Raw genomic sequence first — 24,691 nt, forward strand, 5'->3', positions numbered from 1 at the left:
AAGCAGCATGTTCTTTCAACTACCTCCTGTAGTTGTATTCCCTGGTGCAGCTTAGGACAGTACTATTGTTGTTGCTGAGAGTCAATGTGATACAGTGGTTCTTAATGTCTGGTCCCAGGACCAGTAGCATTAGAAACAAAAATTCTTGGCCTCACCTCAGACCTGCTGAATCAGAATCTCTGATTCTAGGTAACCTAGAATCTTTCTTTCTTTCTTTCTTTCTTTCTTTCTTTCTTTCTTTCTTTCTTTCTTTCTTTCTTTCTTTCTTTCTTTCTTTCTTTCTTTCTTTCTTTCTCTCTCTCTCTCTCTCTCTCTCTCTCTCTCTCTCTCTCTCTCTCTCTCTCTCTTTCTTTCTTTTTCTTTCTTTCTATAACAAGCCCTTGAGGTGAATTGGATGCATTGTGAAGTTTGAGCACCAGTGGCATATTGCTTTTGCTAAGCCTCAAGCTCTGGCACCAAGTTTTTGGGTTTTGCACAGACTACAAGATGAGCAGTGCCCACTGGGGTTCACATTGTGGCATCCCCTGTGTTTGCATCCTGGCTCAACCAATTACTATCTGTATAGCTTTGGCAAGTTACTTAACTCCTTTGAGCCTCAGACTCTTCATATGTCAGACAGAAATAAGAGTAGTACCCATTTCGCAGGTTTATTTGAGGATTTAATGAGATAACACATATAAAGTACTTAGTTCAGTACCTAGCACATAGGGTAAGCACTCAATAAATGTTGGTTATTTGTATTATTTTGCTGCTGTTCTGATTTTAGGGCAACACCTGGGCCTAGGGAAGTCAGAGAAAACCTCTCCAGATATATTTGCTCTTCTGAAACACTACAGCAACCTAGATTTATTATTTCTGCCTAGCAAACTTCTACTCACCCTGCAACACCCTGCTCAAAGTCACCTCCTCTGTGATGACCTCTCAGAGTTGAGTAATCCTTCCTTCCTCCAGGCATCCATCTCCATCAAAGCCCTCAAGCTTCTTCATATGAACCCTGACTCTACCTCTTCCTACTTGTTTGATCTTGGGAAAGCTTCTTCATCTTTCTATGCCTCAGGTTCCTCCTTTGTAAAGTGGCACGAATAACTGTACTTACCTATGAAATTGTTGTGGGGATTAAGTGAGGTAATATGTGTAAACTGCTAATGATAGTACTTGGCATATATCAAGAGCTCAGTAACTGTCAGCTCTGTCTCCTGGTGCCTGGCACTCCGTAGTGCTGGATGAGAGGGGAATGATGAGTGAATGGGATATGGGGCAGGGCCAGGACTAAGATGAGGTGGTAAGGACTTGGCTTGGGTGTAAAATTTAAGTAGGCACACTACACTCCGTTCCAGGAAAACTTGGAATAGTTTCAGTAAAAATGGTTCCAATAAATCTTTATTTATAAACACAGGCAGATGGCCCATGGCCATAGTTTGCTAATTTGATTTTTTAAAATACTGCATTATTAAAGTATGATTTATCTTGATTACTGAGGCATGGGGCATGGGACATAATTGCTTAACCTGCTCTTCCTCCTCCCCACCGGCTGACCCTGAATACACAGGCCCTGTGGTTCCCCAGCAACGTGTAGCTCTTCATCGCTTTACCACCTGTGTCAGAGTTAGCAAGGAATGTATGATGGTGGCTGTGAAGCACAATTTTTGCAGGTTCTCTGTCCATAAACCTCGGGCTGAGTCAGTTTGCTTGTGTCTCCAAGAAGGGCTCCTTTCCAAGCTCCAAGACTATTTTTAAAGTGAGTCGACACTCAAAGCCCGTTAGTGTCCATGTGTAGTTTTCAGATACAGTCAAGGGTAAGAAGAGACATATATATGTATATGTACTGTGATGGTTAATTGTATGTATCAACTTGACCGAGTCAAGGAATGGCTAGATAGATGGTAAAACATTATTTCTTGGTATGTCTGTGAGGGTTTTTCCAACAGAGATTAGCATTGAATTGGTAGACTGAGTAAAAAGATGGCTTTCATCAGTGTGGGTGGGCAATCATCGGATTTGTTGAAGGCCAGAATAGAACACAAAAGTGGAGGAAGGGTGAATTTTCTCTCTGCTTAACCTGGGATGTCCATCTTCTGGTGCCCCTTGTTCTTGGACCATCGGACCTGGACCGGGACTTATGCCACTGACTCCCCTGGTTTCTGGCCTTCTGGGTTGAACTGGAATTACATCATTGGCTTTCCTAGGCCTCCAGCTTATAGATAGTAGATCGTGGGACTTAACCTCCATAATTGAGCAAGCCAATCCCTCGTAATATTTTTCTATGTCTACACATGTCTTATTGGTTCTGCTTTTCTTAAGAATCCTAATATACATAAACATGTATGTGTGTGTGTATGTGTGTGGGTGCTTGCATATACATATATATTTGGCTTTCTGATATTTTCTGAAATCTTCAAGGTTGTACGTGTCCATAACCAAGCTGGAAGTAGAGTCATCTGTTTCAAAGACATTTCCTTGGAGATGTGACATTTGGCCAGAGGCTCCCCTATTGGACATATGGGCTCACCTTTCAGATGCCTTTCGCATCCCAAGAGGAACAGTCTGCATCTGTGCTTGCTTCTTGCTGGGGCTTCACCTCATTAAGAAGTGACCTATTTCCCAGCACGCATGCCATCTCTGTTTGAGGGGCAATCACTTACTATGTAATTGGTCATGCTTGCAAAGACAGGTCTAATGCTGGGCCCCATAATCTGGGACTGCAACAGCAGTGATGACAAAATTGTATATCTTACTATTGTGGTGCACTTTGTAAACCATGGCAGGGGATTTTTTTCCTTCTTCTTTTTATTACCATGCCACTAAAATGGAAACCATTCAGGGAAGTGAGAGCGGCGTGCGTTGGCAGTCTAAGCAATGTGTGTCACTCTGCCGATTCAAAATCAGATCAAATCTGGGTTTCTCTTTCTCTCTCAGGTTGTTGTTGACATCTTTGGGTCTTTGGTTTTTTTCAGCGTGGATGGCTCTGAGTATAGATAAGGCAGACGCAACGCTCCCAGAAGAAGCCAGAAAAGAGCTTTGGATCAGACTTATTAGTAGGAAGCACATGGTAGGTTCCTGACACACAGCCACTGGTTTGTCCAGTCCTGTTAGCAGCAGGCTGGGCATATGCCCATCTGCACTGAACTCTTGTGAGTGCCCTTTAGAATTCTGAATCAGAAACTGCCCTTGGCACTCACCCTGCCACGCAGGGCCTTGATAAGAGCCATGTGACTCAGTCCTCCAGCTCTCAGCTTCTGCGCAGTCATCAGAGACGTGTCCATTTCTTGTGCCCTGAGTCTGGTTGCATGCTCTCTCCCTGAACTCTTGCTGTACTCTGCATCTCCCTCATAGAAGCACATGCCAATCATACTTTACATGTGTCCTGTCTGCCTTTCTCTTTCTTTGGACTCTAAACTCCATGAGAGTAGGAAGAGTGTCTCTCTTGCACATCACTATGTTTCCAATGCCCAGCACAGCACCAGGCACATAGTAGATGCTTTATCAATGTCTACTGAATGACAACATGTATCTGAAAATGAGTCCTCAAGAAGCCCAAGGCTGGTTATATACCATTGGTACTGGCTTCCATTCAGGCAGCCGTGCTTATTACTGGCAACATCTTGGTCAAGTTAGTTAGCCACACCAAACCTCAATTTTCCACTCTGTAAAATGAGGATAATAATACCTACCTCACAGAGTTATCAAGAGACTAAAACTAGATAGCATTCATGACAGCATGTCGCAGACAGTATTATTACTCTCAATTCTTTTCTGCCTTCCCTGTGGGAGGATTATATGTCCTCGCTCATTGTCAAGAGACCTGCAGTGCTGCTCTATGGGAGGAGGATACTTCCCTACCCCATTGGTGCCAGGCTTGGCCATGTGACTTGCCTTGGCCAATGGAATATAAGCTACACATGCCACATCCAAGCATGACTTTAAGAGCCACTTTATGGTTCTCCTAGTACCCTTTTCTCTCTGTCATAAGAATGGCATGTTCCATACAGGGGCTGATCCTGCAGCCTGGGTCCTGGAATGAAGACACATAGAACAGAGCTCCAGTCACCCTGCATGCAGTGCCCAACATGAGCAAGAAAGAAACCGTTATTGGGGTTGCTTGTTGCAGCAGCATAATGTAGAGAGAAGGCCAACTGGTACACAGTGCCTGTCACAAAGCAAGGGTTTAGTAAACCTTTGTAGAATGAACAAACACATCCTGAGGTTTCTACCAGATCAACTGCTCCAGTGCTTTTGATTCTTTTGGGTATGACATTCAATCACTAAGATAAATTTAAGGTGGCACTTTGTGGCATAAAAGAGAAGTGGATATTTTTTTAACTGAATGAAAGCTGATCCATTCTATTAGGGTGTAGCAGTGCCTGTGGGCTAAAAACCCTATCCAGGGTTTCTTTCATGGATTATTGATTCCAACTTATAGCCTACATTAACTGAGTCCTTTTGCTTATGTGTATTAACCCATTATTGGTAAAAGGTATATTAAGCCAATATTGGTAAAAGGTGAAAGATTTATATGATCTGAAGAGAAACCAGAGTATTATTAAGCCATTATTGGAGAGCAGGGTACTAAGTCCCTTATAAATATTAGCTTGTTTAATCCTTGCAATTATGCAGGAGGTATAGGGAGACACAAGTCATGTGGTACCCAGGGGCAAGGTAATGCTTGTGAACTTTCTCTCCTCGCCAACACTGCACCAGAATTTGCAAAGGCTAGCATCTTTGTGGCACTCCCAGCAGACTGGTGGTGGGGTCATATGCACCCCGAGTGGCTTCCTCTTAATTATGCCCCTAGTGGCAGGGGTTAGGGGAGGTCCCAACATTGTGCATAGTATACAGATGGGGAAACAGGCATCAAAGCATGAAGAACGTGCTAAAGGTCATCCAGCCAGTCAGCAGCAGAGACTAGACAGGAAGCCAGACACACCAGACCTCAGAGCACTAACCTCATGCCATGCTGTCTCCCACGTTCATCCACAAAACCATATTCCCTTCTGCTTCTGCTTCCAGACTGAGTAATACTCACTCTATGCTGGCACAGCCCTTCAGATTGAAGCCACTGTTCCTCCTATACCAGCAGGTTCCCCAGAGAATACTCAAGACAAAGGAATGGTAAGAGACAAGTAGTATTGGGGAAGCTAGAATGAAGCTTTCATTTCCTTCTGATCCACACCTACATTAGGTCACTCACTGTGAAGCCTGCTGACTTATGCTTGCAGGTGGGAACCCACCAACAACTCCCACCCAGTGAAGATTTATTTATCGGCGAGGCCCTGCATGAAGCACCAATGCTCTTCAGAGCTACTGAAGATATAGTCCCTTGCCTTAAGGAGTTCCACCTTAGTAAAGGGACAGATGTACAAACAGTCAACTTGATTACAAGGTCTTCTGAACAGAAGTCGAGAACAGAGAATTAGTAGATGTACAGATGAGAGACAAACTCTGGCAGAATATCAGAGACAGCTTCAGAGAGTAGGCAGCATTTAAGCCTGCCTTGGTAGAGTGAGTCATCTTTCAATGGGCAGGAGTTGCAAAGAAGTGTGTCTTGGAGGAACAGCTTGCTCAGGGTGGGAGAAATGGTCCCTGTGGGGACTGTGTAGTGGGCAGTGGGTTACATGCCTAGAAACACAGGTGGAAACCAGATTTTGGAAGGTCTAAATGCCAGGTCAACAAGATCTGGTTTTACACTCTGCAAGAATGTATCTTGGCTGGGCGCGGTGGCTCATGCCTGTAATCCCAGCACTTTGGGAGGCTGAGGCAGTTGGATTGCCTGAGGTCATGAGTTTAAGATCAGCCTGACCAACATGGTGAAACCCTGTCTCTACTGAAAATACAAAAATTAGCCAGGTTTGGTGGCAGGCGCATGTAATTCCAGCTACTTGGGAGGCTGAGATAGGAGAATCACTTGAACCTGGGAGGCGGAGGTTGCAGTGAGCCAAGACCAAGTCGTTGCACTCTAGCCTGGGCAACAAGAGCGAAACTCCATCTCAAAAAAAAAAAAAAAAAAAAAAAAAAATGTATCTTGAATCCAGTTTTAAACACCCTGCACAAAACAGGTGTTTTGTGCACCTGAGAGGCACCTGAGAGGCAATTCAAGTCTTTCTTGAATGTGTAGGGCACTGGAGACAAAAGCTCTGAATGGGCTGGGGCTTGGAAACACTATGAACACAAAGAGCAAACAGACCCCTTTTCTTTGTTTAAAAAAAAAAATGACAAAGAGTGGGATAAACATGGAAGTCTGAAGTTCAGCATGGATAAGGAGATGGATTCATTCACTGATATTTATTGAGCACCTCTATGTGCCAGGCATGGTTCTAGGCATTTGGGAAACATCAGGAAATAAAGATCCCTATCCTCCTGAAGCTTTCATTCTAAGGAAACTTTTTTTTATTTTATTTTATTTTATTTTATTTTATTTTATTTTATTTTATTTTATTTTATTTGAGACAGGGTCTTGTTCTGTTGACCAGGCTACAGTGTAGTGGTGTGATCAACCTCCTGGGCTCAAGCAATCCTTCCACCTTATCCTCCTGAGTAGCTGGGACTATAGGTGTATGCCACCATGCCCAGATAATTTAAAAAAAATTTTTTTGTAGAGACAGGGTCTCCCTATGTTGCCCAGGATGGTCTCAAACTCCTGGACTCAAGCAATTCTGCCGTGGCCTCCCAAAGTGTTGGGATTACGGGCATAAGGCACAGCACCCGGCCAGGAAATTTTTAATATTCGCAGCACTTACTATTTTCCAAGAGCAACTCTATGTGATTATGCACTTATTAACTTCAGTCTTCACAAAAACTCTATGAGATAGTACTACTATCCTAATTGGACAGATGGGTAAACTGAGGCTGTGAGCTGTTAACTCATCCTCAGTCAAGGCAGTAAGTGGCAGGGCTGAAGGTATCACCAGGCAGCCTGCCCCAGAGGCAGGCTCCATAGCCGTACACTGTACTTCTTTTTGCATTGTAAGTAGTTGTAAGAGGAGGCTGGATTTTAGTTTCTTAAAGGCTGTCCCTGTTTCCAGCTTCTACCCCAACCCCTTGAAGATTCTACACTTCACTAAGCTCCACGTTTCTAGAGGTGAAGAGGGACTCCCTGCTCCCTCCTGAGTGCTCTAAGGCAGTGCTCCTCAAAGTGAGTGGCCCACAGTTAGTTACTAATCTGTGACCAGGTGAGTACAGAAATGGAAAGAATATGTTTAGAATCTTTAATAGCAATTTATTGAATCTAATAATAAAAAATTAGTACCTGTATTCTGTATACTTTTCTCATCATTCATTTTCATTGTACTTTATAAAAATACAGTTCTGGGATGAACTGGAAGCTTCAAAAGAAAAAAAAGCAAAACTCAATCCTTTACCACAGATAGAGAGGGACATTGTTCTCAGAGAGTCCAAGTTCCCTGGGCTGGATGGACTGCATCCCTGAGAACAGAGGGACCCGAAAGGCAAGGTCTAGGAAACATCTGTGTGGGCATTTCCTGTGTTGTACTCTCCTGTCCATTTCTAGCAGATGAGTGGGTTTTGTGCTCCCTTGCCTGGGCAGAGGTTGCTTTTGGTCAATGGGCCTTCAGGTCTTTTGCAAAAGCCAAAAGTTCACTAAAGAAATTAAGCTAGGCATCCTGGTGGAGTATGGGGAGGGGTGCACTTTCTCCCAGAAGCAGTAGAGCGGAGGGGCTGTAGGCTGCACTTGGCGTGGGGTGGGGTGGGGATGTGGGAGTGCTACACTGTGGTGTAGGCAGGGAAGCTGGATGCTGATTCCAGGCTCCCAGCCTCTGCCAAGGCTCCTGTCCCCAAGCTTGGCTCAGAAGCCACAGACTTCAGCCCTGAAGGGACTCTGAAGGTCAGGACAATGCACACCCAAGGATAAATCCAGTGAGGACCAGTGATGGTGGCCCTTCCCCAAGATGAGCATGGCACCTTTGCATGACCTTGGGTGGGAGAGAGTCCCAGGAATGACTGAGTTTGAACTGCTTGCCAGACTAGCAGCCTTGGGGTACAGAGTCTGATATCATTTGATTTAAAGAAAACAAAGTGGCATTTCTTGCATAAGTGTGTGCACCAAGATTGATACTGCTACTGTTAGTGGGTGACAGGAGACAGAGTGAATGAGAAAGATGCTGGAAGGTTAGGACAGGGCGGGAGGCTATTTCAGGCGAGAGGAGACTCACAGTGGCTGAGTGAGGAAGCACAGGATGTGGGGAGAGCCACAGGCTGTCCCTCTTTGGCCCAGACCAGCAGCTGTGGAGCTGCTGAGACTTTGCAACCCCTGTTCCTTCCTTCTGGAATACTCTTGGCGTGGCTGCCTTCCTCATCTTTCGGATGTCAGCTGACATGTCCGGTCTTCAGAGGGTCCTTTCTGGGAGTCGTGTGTGTGTGTGTGTGTGTGTGTGTGTGTGTGTGTGTGTGTGCATGCACATTTGTAGAGGTGCAGGAAAAGACTGTCAGATCAGAGGGCCTTGCATTTTACATTCCTGCAGCTGTTCAGTTGCTTTCTAGTCACAGTTTTTTTCTTAGTGTCTAAATTCCCACAGACTCTCTGTCTGTGTCACACTCCACAGTTTTGTAGCCCGGAGAGGAATTGGGTTTGGGGTCACTCCCTGGAATCTGAGGATCATGTTCTGTCGCTGGAAGAAATCCTGAGATTCTTCTAATGAAGACAGAGCGCTGACACAGCCAGCCTTTCCAGGGGTCGTAGTGGCAGACTTACTGGGAGTTTTGAAGTGAAATGTAGCTGCCCAGTCAGTGCTGAAAATCGTGGCTGGACTCCTTGGGGCCTCCCCCTACAATTCCTGTGCACTGATTTCACATGGAGTCCCCAGAAACTTGGGAGACTGGGAGCTGGGTACAAGTGGTAGATGCTGAAGGCTGAACACAAAATCAGGGCCTCTTTCAGAAACCCAGGTTTCCCACATCCCTTTGTAGGGTGCAATGAAACCCACCAGAATGGCCAGAGACAGGGACTTCTGTCTTGGGAGAGTCTTCACTGTTTCCTGTTGATGATAGAGCTAGAAGTCTCCGGAGAAAACCCTTCCCTGAGAGATCTAGTCACTTCTGCTCTCAGTTTGGGCTATAAACAGGAAATAGACAGAGCTGCTTAGAAATGAGATATCATTATAATCAAAATAGCTCTTGTTGATTTTCGCTTTCTCCTGGAATTCCAGTTTCCATTTAGTGGAAGTTAAGAAGGAGGTTTCCCAGCAGATCCAGGCCTCCCACAGGCTATGGGGTATGCGAGGGCCCCAAGTTGTAAACCAGGCAGGCCAGACCCCCAGGGCCGTGGTGGCCTCTGAGCAAATGCAGGAGTCCCTCTCCCTGGGAGAAGTGCCAGAGAGGCCCGTTCTGGGAGAGATTCCCAGAATTCCAGTATCCTTTCTTCTTGAGACCACAGAGCCTCATTCCTAAATCCCTTCCCCTTCATTCATTCCCTCATCAAACAAACATTGTTTGGGTCACTTTTGTGTGCCAAGCACTGTGGTAGACACTAGAACTATTGCAGAGAAAAAGACCAAGTCCTTGCTTTCAAGAAGCTTATAATCTAGTGTGAGACAGAGATACTCACACACCATCCTGCCTGTTGGAGAATAACTTCACATGGTCTTCCATGATACCCCAAACCCACAAATTTAAACACAACAAGGTCAACTTTCCCTGGTTGACTCATCCACCACTTTCTGCTCCGCCCAGAGCTTCCTTAAGTAGGCCTTTGTGGTGGTTTTGAGACATGTCTAAAAATTCTTTGACACTCCTCCCTTTAAGACATGGAGTCTCGGCCAAGTGCGGTGGCTCACACCTGTAATCCCAACACTTCGGGAGGCCAAGGTGGGCAGATCACCTGAATTCAGGAGTTTGAGACCAGCCTGGCCAATATGGTGAAACCCTGCCTCCACTAAAAATACAAAAATTAGCTGGGCGTGGTGGCGCCTGCCTGTAGTCCCAGTTACTCGGGAGTCTGAGGCACAAGAATCACTTGCATCCAGCAGCTGGAGGTTGCAGTGAGCCAAGATCGTGCCACTGCACCCTAGCCTGAGCAACAGAATGAGACTCTGTCTCAAAATATAAAAAAGACATGGAGTCTCACTGCCCTCCCCTTGCATCTGGGCTGGCCTTAGTGCCTTGCTTCTAATACACAGAAGGTGAGAGAAGCAATGCTGTGAGACTTGGAGGCTGGGCTAGAAAAGGTATTAACAGCTTCTGCGTGGCTCTCTCTCCTGAGACACAGCTGCTGAGCTGTGAAGAGTCCCTTGCCACATGGAGATGCCCTGGGGAGATGTTCTCGCTGACAGCCCCAGCTGAGGTCCCAACAGCCAGCCAGCATCAACCACCAGACACGAAGGGGAGGAAGCCTTCGGGATGACTTTTGACTCTTGCCCCACTTACATCTAACCACCAGCTTATGACGGATCCTAACAACTGCATAGCTGAGCTGCAAGAGATGATAGTAATAATAACAACAGCATTGAACATAAATCGTTTTCGTTTTAGCTTCTAGGTTTGGATGATTTGTTATGTGGCAAAAGACAACCAGAACAATCCTAGAAACACCGTGATGGACCTCCGTTCCTTAGCAACTTTGCTACTGAAGGAGTGGCTGGCAGACCAGTGGCACCAGACCACCCGGGAGCTTTTACAAACACAACCATTGAGTACTGCCTGAGACCTACTGAACCAGAACCTGCATTTTCATAAGACTGCCAAACATTTCACATGCATGTTAAAGTTTAAGAAGCACTGCTTAGCAAGACAGTTTTGAAAGTACATTATTTTAAGGTCATGCTTTAAAATATTCAAACACCAAAAAATAACATAACAGACACCAACGTAGCAACCATCCAGATTTAAAAGATAAAAAATAGCAAGCATATATTCTGTGCTGAATACTATTGTAAGACCTTTACAAATATTGACTCCTTTAATCTTCATGACAGCTTTGTGAGAGACGCACTACTTTGTCATTCATTGTTTTGTGATAGAGGAAGAAACAGGACAGAAAGATTAAGTCATTTACTTAAGGTCACACAAGGTCATAATCAGCAGTACTGGTATTAGTACATTAGCTGCACTAAATGCAGGGTACCTGGCTCCAGGGGTGAGCTATTCTGCTAAACATTTAACACTTTGCCACCTTTTCCTTGATATCTTAAGTCTATCAAGGCTCCTTTGAAATTAGTCTCCATCTCTTCCTTTCTTTTGCGTAGCCACCATCCTAGTTTAGTCTAGGACTCGTGCAACACTGCCCTGGCTGCCTTGAACCTCTGGTATGGCACCATTCAATCCATTTTCTACAATGCCCCAGATTAATCTTTCTGCCAACACTGATCTTATCATCCTCCCTGCCCAGATAGTTTTAGTGCCTCTGCTCTGCCTGGTACCTAAACAGGTCAACTTGGACTCCAAGTCCCTTGAAACCCCATCCCCACTCTAGTCTCCAACAGAAAACAGAACAGATCGCAATATCATCACCGGGTCTCCATCACCACACACAGCAGCTTCATGGTTTGTTTACACATTTCCTCCTGGCTGGGTTGCCTTTTCCCTTGCCTGGTCCTACAAGTTCCATCTCAAATCCTACCTCCTTGGCAAATCCTTCCTTGACTACTTTTAGTTTAAAGTATGAACTCCCACTTCTGAACTCAGTAACATTTAGTAACATCTTAATATCTCTTTTTAGCTCTTTTTTTTCCCCCTGCGCATCTTCAATGGCCAGGTACTGCATGAGGCATTTATTGTTTTATTGTGGTAAAACATACATAATAAAATTTACCATTTTAAGTTTACAGTTCGGTAGCATTAAGTACATTTACGTTGTTGTGCAACCATCACCACCAGCCATTTCCAGAACTTTTTCATCATCCCAAACTGAAATTCTGTACCCACTAAACAATGACTCTCCCTTCTTCTCTCCCCCAGGCCCCCTGGTAACCTTTCTGTCACTACGAATTTGACTAGTCTAGATATCTCATGTAAGTGGGATAATACAATGTTTGTCCTTTTCTCTCTGACTTGTTTAACTCAGCACTATGTTTCAAGATCCATCCATGTTGTGACATATATCAAACTTTCATTCCTTTTCATGGCTGAATAATATTCCATTGTATGGATATATCGCATTTTGTTTATCCATCCATCTGTGGATGGACACTTGGGTTTTTTTCCATCTTTTGGCTATTGGGAATAATGCTGCTGTGAGCATTGGTATACAAATATCTGTTCGAGTCCTTGCTCTCAATTCTTTTGTGCACGAGGCATTTTAAACTTTATTCTCCAAACAAATCTGTGGTAGGGATTGTTGGTTCCACTCCATAGGAAAATGAGGTTCAGAGAAGTTAAGTGACTTGTCCAAGGCCGTGTGTCTAGGGCTTAAATATTGTTTTCCTGAGGATTCTGCTTTTACTAATAAACATTTTATTTTCTAGAAGAGATGAGTATCTAACTTAATAAGGATTCCATAGTTCAAGGTTCTGTGTTATCTCTGTCAATGTTGATGGTAATGACAATGGCAAGAAACAGATGAAAAGATGACAGACACGTCCTTGTGTCCGGCAAAGGTGGGCACGGAGACATCTTCTTCCCTTCCAGAGTGAATCTAGATTCTAAGTGTCTGGATGAGCTAATTAGGTCCTGAACATACACTTGGCTTGAAAAACTGTAGCTGTAACACCCAAGGTAACCTCCATGGCCTGAGGGTTATTTGCCATTTTTAAATTTAGGGTCAAGGACTAGAAATAGCCAGACAGTTTGCTTCCAGAAGCAAAGTTATACTCAGGTCCAAAGCCTTGAGCTCAAGTTCCCAGCTGAGGTATAGTAAGAGCTCAATATGATGGTGGCTGATGTTTAGGTGGTAGGTAGGGGGGCCAGCCTTCTCAGCGTGACCAGTGAAACCCCGAGAGGTTTCCTGGGACAGAAGCTTGCAGAGCAAAAACCAAGAAAATTACAGGCAAATTGGGATAAGTTGGCCACCTTAACCTAAAGATCATTGTGGAAGGAAAAGAAATAATTAATCTTGCATCTGTCCCTTCTTCTGTTATTCCCGCTGGTTCAAACCTCTGACCTCCCAGCTGGTCTCCTGCAGTAGCTCCCTTGCTGGCCTTCCTGCCTCTGCCTCTGCCTGCAGTAGCCCATTTGGCATAATTTGCCCTGATCAAAAACCTTCAATTTTCTTCCCCACTAAACCAGCTTAGCGAGGGCCAAGACCTCTCGTTCCTGTAAGCACCAGACAGGTCATGTCCATGAGAGACACAGCTCTGGGGTAAGACAATAGGAACTGGTAGGGCTGCAGCCGGGACTACGCCAAACATCTTTGGGGCTTGGAGCAGGTGTACAAATAGATGCTGACATACAGTATATCTTAATATCTGAAATCAAACTAAAAATTATTAAATACTTTATGTTCTCTCTCTTACTAAGTTGGCAAACATATTTCATACTGACTGTGAAGGCCAAGTTCAAATTGTGAGTTCTTGGATTCCTGTGGGTCCCATATTGAGATTTGGTGGTGCAGAGCGAGATTCTGTGGCCTGTTACCTTCTTCCCTTCTCTTCATACCCTCTCTCTGTCCTGCACCTCTAGAGGCCTTGTACCCCCATGGTGGATACCCTAGCCTGCACCTCAAAGCTCCATCCACACATACGCTACCCTCAAGGCAAACTGCTTCCCTTTGGTACACCCTTCAGTGTGGCCCACCCTTGGGAAGACAGATGGAGAGAAGAGGCCTATGTGAGTTCTGGATGTGAGCTGGGGCTGTTCAGGAGACAATTCAGAGTCTTGGGAGCTGAAGCACAGTCAGGGGATAGGGGTAGGGAGCAGGCAAGTTGCCTTGGCCCAAAGACTCCTCACCCCTTAGAAAAGGGTGTGACTAGAGTAAGGCCCTGTAAAGCCCAGGGCCCAGGAAGGGGGATGTGCTTGCTTGGGTCTAAGATGATACTGATCAGGCCCATAGGAAAGCAGATGCTGCATCTAAAGAGGGCAGTTAAACTCAACTCTAGCTAGTTCCCACCTCCTGGAAATGTGGCTGAGTCTGGCTAGATCTTCCAGTCTTTTAAGAGAAGATGAAATGTAGGATGTGCTATCATAAATTCAAGTGAAAACCAAAGCAAACACCCTTGTGTGAATCAATACAGTAAAGGCCAAACACAATATGTCTATGGGCTTGACCTTGAACTTTCAGTTTATAGCTGCTTCCTCGAGGAAGTACCTGTCTCTCTACATCCTGGCATAGAGCCACTTCTTTCACCTCGTCTCCTTCAGTCCCTTCAGGCTGAACAAATCAGACAACCAGAGATAGCCCAAGCTTCCTACCTCAGGCCCTTCGCTCAGTCAATTCCTTCTGTCTGCAACACCCTCCCCTGGGTCTTCTCCTTGCTTACTGAAAAGCATACTCATTTTTCAAGAACAAGTGCAAACCCAACTCCTCCAGGATGTCTGTCCTCATAACTCCTAAAATTCCAGACTTAGAGTCGGGAGACCAGAGTATGAATCCTAGCTCTGCAATTGTACACAAGCACAAGTGCTCTGAACCTCACATGTAAAATGGGATGATATTTCCATTAACCTTGAAGAGTTACTTCTTGTGAAAGTTAAATAAGATAATATATGTTAAAACATTTGTTGGGAGGCTGAGGTGGGCGCATCACCTGAGGTCAGGAGTTTGAGACCAGCCTGGCCAACATGGCAAAATCCCATCTCTACTAAAAATACAAAAGTTGTCCAGGCTTGGTCACGCGCACCTGTAATCCCAGCTACTCAGGAGGCTGAGGCAGGGGAATCGCTTGAACCCGGGAGGCAGAGGTTACAGTGAGCCAAGATTGTGCCACTGCACTCCAGCCTGGGTGACAGAGTAAGACACTGTCTCAAAAAAAAAAAAAAAAAGAAAAAAAAATTGGTACAGTTCAGGACATTTAATCAGTGCTTAGTAACTGCTAGTGGAATAGGAATGAGATTTTGAGTATCTTACTTATGCTTTAATTGGGGGCCAGTAAACTTTTTTGGTAAAATACCAGACAATAAATATTTTAGCTTTATGGGCCCTATGGTTTTTTTTCCCAACTACTCAATAAGGCAAACATAATAATACTTAAATAAATGGACATAATTCTGTTCCAATAAAACTTTATTTACAAAACAGGCAGAGGACCACATTTGCTCCAAAGGCCATAGTTGCTGACCCCTGCTTCATACCATTCTTAGGGGTTGTTCCCTGGCTCTCAAAGCTGCTGTTACTATTCTTACTAATAGCTATATTTTAGTTCTGCCGGTATTTAACAGGCGGTGTCGAAAACACTTTGTAAGAGATTTAACCCTCATTGCCACTCTACACATGAAGAAACTGGGGTACAAAGAGGTAGCAGTTGAACCAGAACTCTGAGCAACTGTGCAGTAATGTGTTCGGGTCTTGGACAGCACCTGCACAGTCTTGGGTATGCTTCTTGGCTGTTGTTGGATAAACGTACATTTGCAAAGGACTTCAAGTCATGCTCCACTCTCCCATGCAATGTTGGTGGCAATTGTAACTACTGAAGACTTAGTAGGGAATTCTCTTCCACTGATTAGTGTGGGCAGCAGTAAGTAGCACAGGCCAGAAGCCAGTGGGTCTCTATCTGCCTAGTAAGTACTGGACTTGATAGTGGTTCTGCTGTTCCTTTTCATTAGTACCCATAGGAACATGAAACTGACCAAAATGGTGAAGAAAAAAAGGAAATGATTTGATCTGGATGGGGCTGAATGTCACCCTACACTCTGATCCTTCAGAACAGTTTATTTGTGTATAGGAGTCTTGCCGTGCCCTCAGCATTGTGTCTGTATCGTGGAGAATTGCCAAGGCATCAATAAAAGGAAAGGCTGCTTGCAGATGTGGAGTAGTTGACAAAGCAGAGATGCCCATCTCCATGCCAGAGGTCACCTGACCATATGGTTCATCATCCCAACTGATCATTACTAAAAATTAGGTTGGGAAAACATGTGCAAACTGGGACATATGGTCACCCTGGTCAGAGAAATCTTTCTAAGTGGCCACTGAATAACAGTTCATGCCTGGGCAATGCTGCCCCTGAGAAAAGAGCAACTGGTTCTGCCGTTTCGTTCTGCTCCATGATCCCAGCTACAACATCATGAAATATCTACCCCATACCATGCATTTATAACATGCTAAACTTCACGGGAGAAAATCAAGGAAGAATATGCCTGGTCCCTGGAAGTATGTCTTCATTAGCGGTTCCTAGAAGTCAAGTCCATAGTCCTCAGGGTTTAAACTGATTCCTGCAACTTGACATGCTACAGCAAGTTTAATATATGTGCAATGCTACGATTATAAAGTAAGTTTCTGGTTGAATTTTAGCTATATGTTGCAAAGAACTGATAGGTTGCTTTTGCCTGAGCAGGTATAGTATGCATGTTATGTACTGAACAACTCTAAGGGCACCATTCACATTGTCCTTGATGTGAATGGAGCCTTCTAGGATTGTGCAGTATGCAACCTGAACAATCATATTTGGCAGCCCTGCTGGGGAGCTCCAGTCCCATTCCCACCAGCCAGAACTGGTGTACTTCAGTAGCCTAATCCTTGTGCAGCTGGTCACCCTCAGGATATCTGTTTGCCTAAACACTTTTCCCTCAAATAGTAAACAAGCACCCACACTGAAAGGCATAGGAAGACAATCTATCTATGCTTCTGCTGCTAAACTTGCTTGGGAACTGCTGAGGGGAGTTCAGCCTCTCCTCTGGCCTGGTAAAAGAAGACCCACGGCTGCTTGCACACCACACCAATCTCTTCTCTTTTGACACATGGGAGAAAATAAAGCTACAATTTCCTTTTCTGGCAAAGGCTCCTAACCCCTCCTTCCTACTGACTCTTGGGAACCAAAAGATAGCATTACATCTTTTTTTTTTTTCTTTTTAAAGAAATAGGGTCCTGCTATGTTGTGCAAACTAGACTTAAACTCCTGTACTCAAGCTATCCTCCTGCCTCAGCCTCCGGAGTAGCTGGGACTTACAGGCACACACCACTGTGCTCAACTTGTGCATTATATCTCGATTGTCATTTTTCATCTACGGTGTATAAGTCTGTGTCTCAGGGTGAAAGTCAACTACTTCAGAGATATTTGATAAAATATATCACATGAATACAGAGGGGCCCCACTGAAGGGTCAGCCATATGTAAAGACAGCAGGAGTGCAGCATGCAGAGGAGGGCTGATAGCGAAAGAGGGTGGGTGCAGGGGGCAGTATGAGATGAAAGCTTTGCAGCTGGGCTGAGCGGGATGAAGTCTTCTCCAGGTGAAGAGGGGCATGATTCCAAGTGTGCACAGAACAGCATGAGCCAAGTGTAGGGGAGGGGTGAATATGGCCAGTGAGGGTCAGGGTGGGATCCTCAATTAAAGAGAAAAATTTATGTTGGGAATCAGTGGGAACTAAGGCTTGCTGGAGAGGGATGATGGAGAAGAAGTTGTCACATTTTAGCAAATGTTGAATTCCAGAGAACAAAGCAGTGATTCTCTGTTTTTACTGAGTAGGAGAGTGCCTTAGTGATGAGGATGGATGCTTGTACACTCACAATGAGAGATTCCATTACCCAGCCACTGCCTCAAGAAATAATCTAAAAATTCCCATGTCTCCTTCCAACATTCAATGAGGAAAATTTTCTCCTGGTAGGTGAAAAGACATGAAAACAAACTCTCTTCAGCCAAACTGCAGCTAACTAACCCCATTCAACTGGGAGCTTCTATGCCTAACTTTCTATCTACCACTTCTAAAACTCTTTGGATCAATGGAAATATTTGGATCTTTATACTTAGACAACTGTCTATGGTGTACTACAGAGCAAAAAGGCTAAGTGTCAGGCCCAAAGACACAGAGCTATTAAAGAGCAGAACTGGCTTACTGCTTTCAGATCCAGTTACACTGGGCATTCATGGAGCAGGGAGTCACAAGTGAGAACAAGAGAAGGAGCCTGTATTTTGTCCAGAGTTAAACACTGTCTGTGGAGAGAAGCACTGTCAGCCTGTTGCTCACAAACTCAACGTTCCTTTGGAGAAACCGTCTAGAATAGGTGAGCAGTGGCACGTGTCTGCAGTATTCCCCCTCGAGGTGGGGGGAGGGTTGCCAAGTCTCCAAGGAGAAAGTGGGGCACAAAGATGGCAGGCAAAGACCATCCTGTTTATATTTTTAAAAGGAAGATTCATACTCTTATTTTCAACCAAGGAGAACTACAAATTTTGGTCAGGCAGGTATTACCCCCGCTGAATTTCATACACAGGAAAATAGCCACAGGGTTTCAAGACCCTGGAACAAGGCAGTGGTGGGCGGCTTACTAGGGACTCCACAGGGCCAGGCACAGCAGATGCCTGATGTGATGGCTTCTAAAGGCCAAGGACTTCAGCACCTTCAAGGAACAACTCCTTTCCTCTTAATGTCTTTCTCTTTCCCTCCCTCCCTCCCTTCCTTCCTTCCTCTCCTTCCCTTCTTTCATCCTTCCTTTCTTCCTTTTGTTTCTTTCTGTTCCTCCTTCCTTCTTTTCTTTCTCTCTCTCCCCTTCCTTTTCTTCTTTCTTTCTTTCTCTTTTTCTTCTCTCCTTCCTTTTTAAATTATAGAAAGATACTCTTGAGGTTGGTGTCCACCCAGAATGTCACCCACAATCACGACTTCCTCTAAGTCATATGATGAAGGCATAACTGAGACAAAGCTCAGCCCATGGGTCCCTTTACACTCGAAAATGCTGCTTCTATCACATCATGTTTTTGTTGTTTTCAAAATAGACCCAAGATCTTAGAATTAAGTGGTTTGGTTGATAAAGTAGTATTATGTGGTACATTTTACAAACCAAATTGCTCAAACAAGTGAGAGAAGTAAACATTCAGTAATATAAGCTAGACCGAGTTCTCTAGTTTCATCTTATTTTTCTCTTGACCTAATTTTTCCATCTTTCTTTTTCTGCTGTGTTTCAATCAACTGCCTCAACTATATTTCTTTTGTAATGGGAAAGAAAGGAGAAGGGGAAAGCAGAAAGAAAAGTCTTTAAAACATCCCTAACAGAAGCCTTGCACGGTAGGTGTTATTCCCATTCTACAGAAGAGGAAACTGAGGCTTGGTGAATTGAAATTAGTTGCCTAAGATTACTCAGCTGGCCAATGACAGACTTGGGCTTTTACCTCGTTCCTGAATCCAAAGCCCATTTTTCTTGGCTTGCAGAGTTGAGGCAAGAATCATAGCCTGGACTCACTGCGGCCTGCCCTGGGCACCTGTGTGCTGCTGTTTCCAACACTGGCTGAATCTCCATTAGAATCACCTGGAACCATTTAATAAATGCGCCAGGTTTCACCCTACCAATTAAATCATGATCTCTGGAGTGAGGCCCTCATAGCATTATATTTTGGAGAAAATGTCCCAGGTTCTAATACACAGCAAGCAAGAAATGAGAATCAGAGAGCTGCAGCCTGGTGCTTCCTGGGAGAATTAACAGGTTTCTAAAAGTTCAGTTCACCTTGCAAGTGGGAATGCATCTCAGCTGAAGAACATTTAATTTTATTCAATAGAAAAGAGGAGAGAAGAAAGGAGCTAAGAGAGAAGAGAAAAGTGAAGCTGAGCTGTTTTGGGGAGAACCTTTTTCCACTTATGTCTGCTGCTTCTCTAGTGCTGAACCAGTTTACAGCTTGCATTGACTAAATCCCCAACTCTTCAAGAGTCAGCCAAGAAGTCTTCCGTGAAGGAGTCAGCTTGCTAACGCTCAGGAGGCAGAATAAAGGCTAAAGGCTGGAGTGTTTTATAGTGGAGCCAGCCATTGGGCCCATCAGTCTCCCCACGTGCTTGTATATTGCATTCCCTCCCCCTTCTATCTGAAAACTCACATCTGGCCACGTAACTTTGCTCAAATAACTCAGCAGGAGCCCAATCAGATCTGGCCTCCATCAGTGAAAAATTGCTTATGCCAGAGACAGCTCTTTAGCTGGAACAGATGTTACTTTTGTTTGTTTAAACGATCGTGATCTTACTGGAGAGTTTAAGTTTGCTGCTGATGTACTCAATTCAATCCTTATAAAAGGAACAGCATGACAGGCACCTGGTGCAACGGAAAGAATTTGAAGTCACCCTGCCTGGGTCTGAATCCCAGCTCTGAGTCTCTGTTCTTCTTGTGGCTTTGAGCAAGTCACTTTCTATTTCTAACCCTAGTCTCTTTGAAAGGAGGAATTGGGATTTTTTAAGAGAATGCATGGAGGCAAGACAGTATTTCCCAAATTTTGGGGGTAAGTGGGCATGGCATTACATAACACTGACTCACATAGCAAGAAAGTTACTGCCATCTTGATTCTCTTTCACTTCCATCTGATTATATTAAAGAGATGGAGCTATGTTTTTGACACCTCTGTAACGTGGCTATTTCCTTCTTTTAACAGGAGCAAGATGGTACACACAGGACAAAAGTAACTAATGTGATACCCAAAAGTCTGAAGTTTGAGGAAAAAATGAGTTAAGGTGTGTGACAGCACCTCACACTGAGTCTCTGAGCTATAGTTAGAATTTAGGCAGTCTTTCAGGAAAACTAGAAACGCTGACACTATCTTTGTACTCTGATTGGAAATAAGTTCTTGAAGAAATGGAATTTGATTTGGCAGATTCTGAAAGTATGAATAATTCACACTGACTGCAGAATTTATCTCACTTTCAGGTTGTCTGAGGTTGACCTGAGAAACCTGGCCTGAAGAGAATAGACCCACAGCTGGTGTTTTTAATATTCAGTGACTTGCAAATTTCTTTTTAAAGTTGGGAAATACAGTTATCATCTTAAATGTAATTAGCCTTGGCCAGATGCAGTGGCTTACGCTTGTAATCCCAGCGCTTTGGGAGGCTGAGGCAGGCAGATCACCTGAGGTCAGGAGTTTGATACCAGCCTGGCCAACATAGCAAAACCCCATCTCTACTAAAATTATAAAAATTAGCCTGGCATGGTGGCGTGCGCCTGTAATCCCAGCTACTCTAGAGGCCGAGGCAGGAGAATCGCTTGAACCTGGGAGGCGGAGGTTGCAGTGGGTTGAGATCATGCCACTGCACTCTAGCCTGGGTGACAGAGTGAGACTCTGTCTCAGGAAAAAAAAAAAAAAAAAATTAGTCTTTACTAAAAACAAACACTAAATCATATATCAGTTTTTTTGTTTGTTTGTTTTTGTTTTTTTTTTTTTTTGAGATGGAGTCTCGCACTGTCGTCTAGGCTGGAGTGCAGTGGCACGATCTCGGCTCACTGCAACCTCCGCCTCCCAGATTCAAGTGATTCTCCTGCCTCAGCCTTCCGAGTTGCTGGGACTACAGGTACACGCCACCTCACCCAGCTAATTTTGTTGTATTTTTAATAAAGACAGGGTTTCACCATGTTGACCAGGATTTATGACAAGCCCTGGGAGTAAGATCTCTGTTTCACTAGTCCTTTGAATCATTAAACTTCTGTACGGATTATTGCTCTTAGGAAGATAAAAAAGTGAACATTAGAGAATAGTAGTATTCTATAACTACATGACCTCAGGAACACAATCAAAGACTAAGGATTAGGAAGGGAGGGAAGATCACATTTCAATTTAAATACGTGTGGGCTTTGCCTCTTGTTATTTTTGCTAAGAAGGAACATGAAGCCTCCAGAACTACTGAGGTGTTGACCACAAAGTTTCTGTTTATTTTCCTGGGAATGAAACTTTTTACCAGGAAACACAGGATACCCTAAAATTCCTTAAAAATTTACATTGTTCATTTAACCTAAAGTTAATTCATCATTATATAAGTTACATTGGTTCTTCTATAGCAAAAGCACTAGATTCTGGCATTAGCTTTCTGCTTGTAGCCTGTTCAAAACTAAAAATGCCCTCAGAAGATTCAAATCCCAACATAGTACAAAGGCTCATTCTTCTGAAGAGTTCAGGGGACTATAGTTCTGACTCTGCTGTTATCTTGCTAAGGGTAAGTTCCATTTCCATCTAGTATTTATTTGACCCAGCCATAAAATGAGTGAATGATGATAGATTAGGGGTCACACGCTCAAATGCCAATAGGGGCCAGGCAGGTGATACAAAGGAAGTGGGCCAGGAGTAAGAATAATAGAAGGTGTGGCCGGGCGCGGTGGCTCAAGCCTGTAATCCCAGCACTTTGGGAGGCCGAGACGGGCGGATCACGAGGTCAGGAGATTGAGACCATCCTGGCTACCACGGTGAAACCCCGTCTTTACTAAAAAATACAAAAAACTAGCCGGGTGAGGTGGCGGGCGCCTGTAGTCCCAGCTACTCGGGAGGCTGAGGCAGGAGAATGGCGTAAACCTGGGAGGCGGAGCTTGCAGTGAGCTGAGATCCGGCCACTGCACCCCAGCCTGGGCGGCAGAGCAAGACTCCGTCTCAAAAAAAAAAAAAGAATAATAGAAGGTGGTAAGAATAATAGGAGGTGGTGGTGTTGGTGCTGGTGGTGGTGATGAACAACGGAGTATGGCTCCGCTAAGGTTAGCAACCACCATCAGCTCCAGAAAATTGCCAGTGGGGAGAACAGGCTATTATTGCCAGAGACTGAATTCTCAAGAGAAGTCGGAAATATACTTTTAAAATAAGAACTCTCTTAATTTATTATTATTGGCAATGAATTCAAAATGATTTTTAAATACTGTGCAGGTAAACTAACCTAAGTATAGGCCAGATTCAGCCCAGAATCTGCATAACAATTTTCTGACTTCTGCCCTATGTGATCACTTAAGATCTTGCAACCTTAACTTCTAAATAGCAAACCTTTGCTTTTTTGTGCTGTTGATAAAATGGAAGATTTGATACTGTTTGAGAAAAGCAGGACAGGAGCTAGGGCTTGGGGGCTGCTGGGGAGACGGAGTAGTCTATTAATAGCTGCAGAAGGCTGATATAGCCTAGATCAAAAGGTATTTGCATAACGCCATAGGGCAGCTGTTCCTCTTAGCTGTTACGACAGTGGTGAAATAATAATACCATCATCAGCCACAATAACAAAACTACCTTTGCTTGTTCAGAGACTGACGTGCCACTCCTAGACTTTATAGAGTTGTTTCAGTCAATTGTGTTAATCCTTTTTATGAATGGCGAAGGAAAAACTGTCAAATAGAACAACAGGACTCCTGATAAGAAAACAAGGTGATTTTACCCTCTGCTTCACCTTTGGTAAGGAAGTGCTGTAGAGACACCTCCCAGCCTCCAGGGGTGGTATAATTAACAGAGCATTTGCTTGAGTCGGTAAAGGTGCAAAATAAGAACTGGTGCCATTGGGTCTTTCTTGCATAAATAACCTCATTATCTAAATCTTTCTGTCTCCAGTCTCAGGGTCATCTCCACACCACTTTATTTATTTATTTATTCATTTATTTATTTTGAGACAGAGTCTTGCTCTATCACCCAGGCTAGAGTGCAGTGGTGCAGCCTCAGCTCACTGCAGCCTCCACCTCCTGGATTCAAGCAATTCTCCTGCCTCAGCCTCCTGAGTAGCGGCGATTACAGGCATGCACCACCACACCTGATTAATTTTTGTATTTTTAATAAAGATGGGGTTTCACCATATTGACCAGGATGGTCTCGATCTTCTGACCTCGTGATCCACCTGCCTCGGCCTCCCAAAGTGCTGGGATTACAGGCATGAGCCACTGCATCTGGCCTCCACACCACTTTCATAACATAGCCTTCCGTGTGGGAGGAAGTGAAGACAGCTGAGATCGGAACTTGGCCCTCCTCCACCCCACACAGATTTTTAGCTCTGCTACATTAGCCAAAGTCCTTACTATCCCTATAACTCAGTTTCGTCATGTATAAAAGGGCAATAATCTCAATGGCTACCTTACAAGGTTGATGTGAGATTAAAGGAAATCCTACCCTATCAGGTGAAATGCCTAGGTCTACTTGGTAGTACTGAACTATGTTCCCTTCCAAAGTTCTAATTTTCTCATCTAATTCCTCCTGCTACATTTAGAGTTCATCTGGTAATCATTTGCCCACCATGATGAGAAATAATTCCCCAGAATAGAATTATGAGGTTGAACTATATGGAACTGTCAATAGTCAGTATTATGGATCTACAAAATGACAATTTCATAAGGTTGAATGTACTACAACAGCAGTCACAAATCCAAAGGAGGGCAAAGAAGCTTCCCTTTCTATACTAGTTCTGAAACACACCTGAACAGCTTATAATCTCTATATTTGGGCAGGATGAGGCCTCTGGTTGGGGAACAGACACTTTCTCATTATAACTAAACTAACATTTGTCATCTACTTCCAGCTTACAAAGTGCTTTTAAAAATATGATTTCCTTTAACTTCACAACAACACTAGGGATGAATGTAAGCACACGACTTTCCATATGCTCCTACATTTGAACTCGTTGGTATGCTCTAGAACTGTAGGATGTGTAATGTGCTATCATGGTTCCAGCCTACATGCCTACACATTAAAAAGTATTTCAATTAACAAAGAGAATAATGTAAAGCAAGCCCTGCCATTTACTGTGTAAGATGAATCTGACAAAACACAGCTCCACAAACAACTGCACTAAATGCTTAGGTACATAGGGAGCACCCAGTTCTGGTATCCCCAGCACTTTTTACGAGGACAAGATGTTCTTGCATTTCCTCCACTTTTTATTGGTTGAAACTCCTGTCAATCTTAACCTGGCAGTTTGAGCAATCTATAAAACACCATTCATATTTCCATCTTTAAAGTTACCCTCCA

The 24,691-nt window shown here is 44.1% G+C and overlaps 1 protein-coding gene across 27 annotated transcripts in view; it reads right to left on the reverse strand.

The window, feature by feature from the left end:
- Positions 1–24,691, reverse strand: part of PALM2AKAP2 (PALM2 and AKAP2 fusion) — a 523,331-nt gene that overhangs the window by 187,721 nt on the left and 310,919 nt on the right. The gene's annotated exons all lie outside the window — the stretch shown is intronic.

Source organism: Macaca fascicularis, chromosome 15 (genome assembly GCF_037993035.2).
Source record: "Macaca fascicularis isolate 582-1 chromosome 15, T2T-MFA8v1.1".
Classification (NCBI taxonomy): Eukaryota; Metazoa; Chordata; class Mammalia; order Primates; family Cercopithecidae; genus Macaca; species Macaca fascicularis.